The 8,981-nt window shown below is 43.1% G+C and overlaps 1 non-coding gene across 1 annotated transcript; it reads right to left on the bottom strand.

Moving 5' to 3' along the window:
* Nucleotides 1-1,237: 1,237 nt before the first annotated feature.
* Nucleotides 1,238-1,311, bottom strand: Trnas-cga (transfer RNA serine (anticodon CGA)). The gene has a single exon. It is a non-coding gene; the product is annotated as a tRNA-Ser (tRNA).
* Nucleotides 1,312-8,981: the final 7,670 nt, after the last annotated feature.

Raw genomic sequence — 8,981 nt, 5'->3', positions numbered from 1 at the left:
GTAATGCAGATATTTCTTCTAACGAGAGAATAATTTGTTGATTCCTTCACTGTAGAATCTTTGACTTTGTTGAAGGAGCCACAGTCTCACCTCTGCTTGAACCTCTTCATCACTACGAAAATGAAGCCTTCGTATGGGGCCAAGTCGGGGCTGTAAGGAAGATGATCAATAAAAGTACACTCAAGGCGTCGAATTGGTGCAGATGTCGCAGCGCTCGTCTGTAATCTTGCATTCCCACGCCGATATGTGGACGAACTCGTAGAGTTCGAAACTCGATTAAACGACACTGTTTCTCACGCACAGACAAAGTTACGGTAGGGGTATATTGTGTGCGTAGTTAATATCCAGAGCCACCACCTTAGGCAGAAACAATGCCTCTAACCCGCCTGGGCTTCGAGTAGAATTGTTCTTGGATGACAGATGAAGGTACGTCATTCCATATTGCTTTATCTGTGTATCAGACTTCATTGATCTTAGTGGCTGGGATTGATGGTGTCCCTCATCATTTCAGTGGGTGAGACATCTGGGGATCGTGTTGGCCAGTGTAACAGTCTGATACTCTCCGTATCGAGCTAGATCAGGACAGCATGGCCAACGTGTGTTGGTGCGTTATCGTGTTAAGAGTTAACATCACGGATACCGCGAAATTAATTAGAGCATAGCGACTGGCATTACCATTTTATAAATTTAACGATTGCTGTCCAAATTACCGGCTTTGCGAACCGGGGGTGGCTCTGTTATACACCCAATGATGCCTCAGAATGTCACGCCAGGTGCTGGGCGACTATAATGACGACGAATGTAGTCTCGCAACGTTCGTTTTCATCGAAGCCACCTCCCATGAAATGGTCTATCATGACGCTGTGCGAAGAACTGGGACTAGTCTGAAAGGAGACGAGGTGGCACTCCTGCGTCCACCGCTATCAACACGCCTATATCTGCTGCCCCAACAATAGAAGCCGCAGTACTGGGCGCAGACTTGACACTCTGTAGTGTTGTAGACGTTCGTACAGATACTTGTCTCGGTGCGAAATATCATATTGCCTCATTCAAGGTCGTGCCTTAGATGTACGATTACTCATGGATCAACGAACTGTATTTCTGTTCTCTCGGGCAGGGGCATTAATCTCATGGGGCCATTGAGATACTGCACACCGTTGAATACGCTCTTCGCCTGCCCCCCCCCCCCCTTCCAATCCTCCTATTGGGTGAAACTTACTGGCAGATTAAAACTGCGTGCACCGACCGAGACTCGAACTCGGGACCTTTGCCTTTCGCGGGCAAGTGCTCTACCATCTGAGCTATCGAAGCACGACTCACGCCCGGTCTCACAGCCTTACTTCTGCCAGTATCTCGTCTCCTACCTTCCAAACTTTACAGAAGCTCTCCTGCGGACCTTGCAGAACTAGCACTCCTGAAAGAAAGGATACTGCGGAGACATGGCTTAGCCACAGCGTGGGGGATGTTTCCAGAATGAGATTTTCACTCTGCAGCGGAGTGTGCGCTGATATGAAACTTCCTGGCAGATTAAAACTGTGTGCACCGATCGAGACTCGAACTCGGGACCTTTGCCTTTCGCGGGCAAGTGCTCTACCATCTGAGCTACCGAAACACGACTCACGCCCGGTCTCACAGCCTTACTTCTGCCAGTATCTCGTCTCCTACCTTCCAAACTTTATATCAGCGCACACTCCGCTGCAGAGTGAAAATCTCATTCTGGAAACATCCCCCAGGCTGTGGCTAAGCCATGTCTCCGCAGTATCCTTTCTTTCAGGAGTGCTAGTTCTGCAAGGTCCGCAGGAGAGCTTCTGTAAAGTTTGGAAGGTAGGAGACGAGATACTGGCAGAAGTAAGGCTGTGGGACCGGGCGTGAGTCGTGCTTCGGTAGCTCAGGTGGTAGAGCACTTGCCCGCGAATGGCAAAGGTCCCGAGTTCGAGTCTCGGTCGGTGCACACAGTTTTAATCTGCCAGGAAGTTTCATATCAGCGCACAATCCGCTGCAGAGTGAAAATCTCATTCCACCTGTTGGATGTTCACACGACAATCGCTGGACCCTGACCAACACGAGCAGCAATATCGCAGAACGGTAGACTGCAGCCGCAATAGGCCATGAGCTCGTCACTGTTGAGTTCTACTACCATACGACGGATAACACAATCGTCTAACAAACAAACAATATTCAAAGGCGATATCTGAATGAGAAATCTGTTGTTTGATCTTGCCTTGTACACAGAATGTAGATGGCTTCAATCTTATCTACTTTTTGCCGCTGCATTCAAATATTAATTATCTGCATATCCAAGATTTTAGAAAGCGTCACGCTTTTTCATGACTTTTATTCCACACCCTCTTGGTGATGTTGATAATCCCTAGCAACATATCTTTAACCAGGTCCTCATAACACGTTGGGTGTCCAGAAAGTAAGATTAGATCGGTCGTGAAATGGCAACCACAGTGACAATCCGCTGAATCTTTACACATATGTGTTGGGCAGTGTCCCAAGTGTGCCGGTCAATTTCGTCACGTTGCTTTTGCACTTCTGAGCCCAAGGTAAACAAGTTAAGATGCCCACAATGTTGTGTTTCACGCCAGATATATGTGCCTACAGAGAGATTTCGCATGATTTCTTGCAACCCCACAAAACGTAGCTGTCGCGCATTTGCTTCTTCATGACAATTCTCGGCCGCACACAGCTGGGGCAATGAAGACGCTCCAGCGGCATTTTCGATGAGGAGTGTTCGATCACCCACCATACAGCTTGGACATGGCTCCCTCTAATATTCATATCTGCTCACATGAAAACAATATTTTGGCACAGACAACGAACTAAATACCAGCTTAGAGAAGTGGCGGAAAGCACAGGCGGATGATTTCTGTGACAAGCGTAATAGAAAGTTGGCCAATGGCCTTGTCGCAGTGCGAACTCCAGCTCCCGTCAGGTTACCGAAATTAGCCGCTGTGGGACTTGTCTAGCTCTTGGATGGATAACCGTCTGCGTCTTGGATGGATGTTGTTGTTGTTGTGGTCTTCAGTCCTGAGACTGGTTTGATGCAGCTCTCCATGCTACTCTATCCTGTGCCAGCTTCTTCATCTCCCAGTACCTACTGCAACCTACATCCTTCTGAATCTGCTTAGTGTATTCATCCCTTGGTCTTCCCCTACGATTTTTACCCTCCACGCTGCCCTCCAGTACTAAATTGGTGATCCCTTGATGCCTCAGAACATGTCCTACCAACCGATCCCTTCTTCTGGTCAAGTTGTGCCACAAACTCCTCTTCTCCCCAATCCTATTCAGTACCTCCTCATTAGTTATGTGATCTACCCATCTAATCTTCAGCATTCTTCTGTAGCACCACATTTCGAAAGCTTCTATTCTCTTCTTGTCCAAACTATTTACCGTCCAGGTTACAGATTATAGCGCCTGTGTAAAGCATTTCTTTCCTGTGGGGCTATTGTAGATGTCGCTGGTTCCTCTACTGTAGGATGACAATGGATGGATAACCGTCGGAATATTCGGAGTGCTGTTGGCAAGCGGGATGCACTCAGCCCTTGTGAGGCCAACTCAGGAGATACTTGATTGAGAAGTAGCGGCTCTGGTGTCGAGAACAGACAGTGTCAGGGAGAGCGGTGAGCTAAGTACGTGACCCCCCCCCTCCCCATATCTGTATACAGTGACACCAGTCAGATGAGGATGCCAGGGTGGGCGATCGGCACCACTGGACTTTCCGAGGCCTGTCCGGACGTACTTAGCAAGTTAGTTACTGGAAAGTTGTAGATATCTAATTCACTGTGAAGAAGTACAGAAGTAGCTGGAAGGTTTACCTAAGTGCTGCAAATAAAACATTTCTGATTTTCACTGTGGTTTCTGTTTCGCAACTGATCGGAACTTGCTTTCTAGACAATTCTCGTATTTGGTCCAAAGAAGAAAGATAGTACGAATTTGACACGAAGGACAGTTTCAACCCAAATACCAATAATAGCAATATCCTCCATCACCTAACTTCGAACTTGGTACTCCAGACTGGAGTCGCACTGGAGTACCTTTCGTTGGTGTCCTCGGCGACGGAGGCGAGTGCATACGAAATGTAAAAACGCCAGAGCGTCGTAGCGCCTGCATACGTACTAGGCGGCTTCCCGCGCGACATCCCTGCCCGAGACGCTGTATAACAAGCCTATTTTCACAGGTACGGAAACTGAAACTTATCGCTTCGAGAAAAATGCTGCACGTTCACACCAATCCCAATACTTGACGCTCTTATAAATTCCATTAAATGTAGGTACTTGAGTCGACAATTAGTCGGCTAGCGAAATGCGCTTTAATGCACTCTCTAACTTGACCGGAACTGGGCTTCAGACAAATAGTAGAAGATTTAGCTCACTTGCTAGTGTTCATGCTGTCTAGAAGAAAACAAAAGTTTGTACACACGTACTGTCGGCAAGCAATTTCTTTCGAAGCAATAACCATTCTATCAGATTTCAAGTTACATTCATAAGAATGGAAAAAATATTGTATAGATGCGCGAGTACATATTTAGCGCCAAAAGTGAACTTTTTCCGGAAAAATGAGATAATTGTGAGTATTTGCTAGTTACGTTTATTTTTCAGCAATTTCAACCTTACACGGTGGTCATCATCTTCAGTCAATACCTGAAAAATAAAAATCTATAATGATTACTTTCCCTTTGCAAAAGCGATAAATTCATTGTTCAAGGAAGAGCACGACGTCCCACACATGACTCCAGAAGACACATTACAACTAAAAGGATACAAAGTAGGAAAGTCCAGGCTTTAATCTCGAAGTACGCGAAGTAATCGGCATCATAAGACCTCCTCACTGTTTTGTTTACTGGATGACCAGTGTGTTACCACCGTAAGGTTACAGATTATGGCGCCCGTGTAAAGCATTTCTTTCCTGTGGGGCTATTGTAGATGTCGCTGGTTCCTCTACTGTAGAATGACAATCTTCTATTAGGCCATGTATCTCAGGTAGTATTGGTACTCTCAAACGCTGTAAGTACTTTTTGATTAACCCGAAGATTACCTAAAACTGTTGTAAGTAAAGGTTGATCTTTAGTCGTGATCAGAATATTACTGAGTACTTGTGATCAAATTGGGACTTCATACACCTTATAAAAACCGATATGATAACAGCAAAACAAATAAATCAAATCTAATAAACCAGGGAAAATTAGTTTGCGTTTGGAGCAGAGTGCAAACCGATCAGCTTTCTACAAGGTGTCAGTTTCTTTATCCGTCACACCACTGTTGCTCATAACAAGACCCACAAAGCTATGAGAGATTGAAAGGGTACAGTACCGCCCGATATTGAAAACAGGTACAACATTCTTCGTTATTCTTGTCAGTACAACATATTTTTTCTAATAATAACTCAATTTCAATTAATACAGCGAAGCCGGATACCAGTGTGGGAAAGAATGACTATTTATTTAATTGATCACATGTGCACTCCCACAAAATAAATCCCTACATCCAGTTTGGTGAGATCTGTGAACTGAATGAAGGATAGGCAGGAGAAGCAGAAAGGAAAGATCCGGAAGATCGAATTGGCAGTAGGAGACAAGGTTCTAATTGAAAATCATCGATTATCAAAGAAGCACAGATTCCTAATTAGCAAATTCCTTACGGTGTATAGTGGACCATTCAGAGTGAGGCGGATTGCCCATGAAAATGCTGTACTGATTGAGACGATCAAGGGAAAACAATCTCGTGGGCTTCATCACATTTCTAACATCAAATTATGGAAAAGTTAAGGATAGATCGAAAGTAGGCAATTTATGGTAGATAGTTAGTGTATTTATTTGTGGTGTGTAACGTTGTGCAGGGTCAAATCGAACATAAGAATTTTCAGGCGGGATGTCAGGAAGTATGACGGAATAGACTGGTCGAATGAGTCATGAACAGGAGTCGACAGAGTGGTGTATATACGTATTTTTTGTAATATGAATAAGGATCAAGCAGAAATGACGTGATGATTAATGAGTGGATAAAGATGGTAGATAGAGAGAGAAGCGACGTGATAAATAGTAGTGGATAAAAGTGATATTTAAGGAGAGAAACGACGTGAAGCAGTGTGATTAATAAAGAGAGATTCGACGCGATGAAACAGTGGTAAATGAAGTTGAGTAGAATTAATAATGTGGAGATGTCTTGGATGAATGTTACAGAGAGGCCTGTGTATGCTGCAATCGAGATTGATGCGAATGGCGAAGGAAGACCAGGAAATGATGGAGTAATGGACGGACGGAGAGCCGAAATACGTATGGAGAGATGAGGACAACTGCACAACGTGAAAGGACATAAAGGGAGTATGATATCCAGATGGTGAACGTTGTGGAATACTAACGTAAGATGTAATATAAGTGTAAATCTAATTCTTACCATAACATTTGCAATATGAAAAAAATAATTTTTGTTGTTGTTGTTGTTGAAGCCTGGTACCAGTATAACTAATCAAAACGGTACCAAGAATGTGTACAGTTATTTTGCAGGATGAATAATTTGTGTATTTTTTGTTCTTAGATGAAATGTCGCAATTCTAAAGTGATATTTAGCAGTATGAATAACCGGTAAAGTGAATGCTGAGGTAAGCCAATGGAGAGAGGTGCCATAGTGAAAGGATGTAATCGGAGACTGGAATGCTATCTCCGAAACAACCCCATGTGTTATGTGGTTGAGTATAAGGGAGCAAAGGTATGGTATGTTGACGTGAGTGTGGTGGTGTTAAGGTTAGCTGACTTCTAGACCTATTCTGTTGGTGTATTAATGGATTGAATGAGAAGGAAAATGTGGTGTCAGTTGAGTGAGAGTCGTAGAGTAGTGTGATCAATGCGCACACTCCTGTAAAGGGGATGCTACCGATCCATAACTAAAACATTATTGTGCTTTATTGTTTGATTTGGATGAACCTCGATGACAGGTCAGGATCTGACATCATGTGGATGGTACATACATGTCCTAGAAATGTTGTTATATATAATAAAAGGTAAAATATATAAAGAGATACTAATTTCAGTCTGTCACAAGCACAATGGTGCATTGTATGTTGTAGATTTAGAGTCATCAGTTTCTAAAATGTTTATTGTGTTAGGATGTTAAAGTAGTTTATTATTTAACATCATGTGGTAGGTAATTGTGAGCTGTGTAGACTATTTCTCATTTTTTTGTTAGAACACTTTCAAGGGGTATTAATTTCAGTCTGTCACAAACACAAAGGTTCATTGTATATTGTAGTTTTAGAATTAACAGTTTCTAATATTTTCACTGTGATAGGATGTTAGAGTAGTCTACTATTTGATATTGTAAATATGAGCTGTATAGATCGTTTCTTATTCCTTTTTTTTTTTTTGACACTTTCATGTTTTGTATGAGGGACGAAAGGTACAATCAATAACAGAAGTGTGGGCTGTATATAGAAAAGGGATAAATGTTGATGTATGTGTAGAAAACTAGGGTGTATGATTTTATGTTTTTTAGAACAAAGATTCTTTTATTACCAATGTATCTAATAGATCATACATGTAATCAATGAGTATTTAAATACTGTAAGAATATCCTTTTGTTTGTAATGTTGCGAGATGCATGGAAGGGTCTGAGTGATTGGGTGTCGTAGCGCTGAGGTGCTATGCAGAACGCGCCCATACCGCTAGCGGGAGGCCAAGCTGACGTCGCCATGGGAGGGGTGACAAAGCTGCTGCGCTCCCCACTACACTGTCGGTCGGGGTTCACTCCAAGCGCCCGCTACAACAGGTCAACGGCCTGGGGCGACACGCACCTACCACTGGCTGCCATTCATAAGTTGCACCACCCTTACGACTGGAGACAGTATCCCGCGGAGGTAACCGCGGGTGGTTTTTTCTGCTCAACGGCTCGCGCGGCAACGGTGCGACGGCAGAATGAACGACGCACGGCAGAGTCTGGCTGGCATTTTTTAACAGCAACTATTAACTAGTACTGGACTGTGGAGCCGTGAAACAAGATGACTGCTCGTATGTCTCCATAAGGTGGAAAGTGAAGGACTGGTGTTTCCACGTTGTGAGCGGTGGAAAAGATTTTGTCTTTAGCAGACAGGACGATTGTTTTGTGTTGTCTTGACCACTGAACGGTGGGATCTGTAAACTTTTGGCAGTGACTTGTTAAGTGTGCTTTGTAAATTGCATGTGGGACGCTTGCTATACTTAAAGAGGACAGCTGTCGTATGGTGACTAATTATTGTCTGAACGCAAGAAACTAAAGTGGGACATTGACATTTGCATTTGTAGTAGGGGACATTTCTTTAATTGGTGTGGGAATAAGTGCTGTTTGTTGGAACTTACGACTATTAATTACACCATGAACTGAAAGGACAGAACCGTGGGTAATAGTAGTTTTAGGGCCATTTCTGGACGACCAGATTCGTGTGGATGGTACTCTGAGAGTGACTATGACATTTGTGTTTAATGTGTTCAAAATGCCGATTTGAGTGACTTAAAGACTTTTGTCTAGGTAACCATGGGAGAGCTTTGACACCGAGACAGTGTTTCTAGGAAAACTATCAGCAACTTTTTGACCCCAAGAAAATCACAGAATGAAATGATTCTGTGTGACTCGCAAGATAGGGAATAATGTATTTGCACTTGTAATTGTGTAAATTTTTTGATATGTTTCATTCCTGAAGGGACAGCAAGTGTAATTGCGTTTCATTAACATTTGTGTTTAGAATAGTTAGTGTTTATTTTTTTTTTTTATTTTTTATTTTTTTTTTTTTTTTGTTCTGGGTTATCAAGTTCACGTAGCATGCTTATTAGAATATTTGGTACAATGATGCTTTAATTATTAGCCAGTGGCATAATACTAACGTAGCGGCTCTTGTTGCATAGGTCAGTAAGGTTGTCACAGGGGACAAGAGTTTGCATTGCACAACAAATATCGGAACTAACTGATGCATTTTGATGTCGCAGACAGTAATGATCTTGTTGGTGTGTT

Source organism: Schistocerca nitens, chromosome 2 (assembly GCF_023898315.1).
Source record: "Schistocerca nitens isolate TAMUIC-IGC-003100 chromosome 2, iqSchNite1.1, whole genome shotgun sequence".
In the NCBI taxonomy this organism is placed as follows: Eukaryota; Metazoa; Arthropoda; class Insecta; order Orthoptera; family Acrididae; genus Schistocerca; species Schistocerca nitens.
The sequence above is the reverse complement of the archived record's forward strand: the minus strand, read 5'-3'. Positions and strand labels throughout refer to the sequence as shown.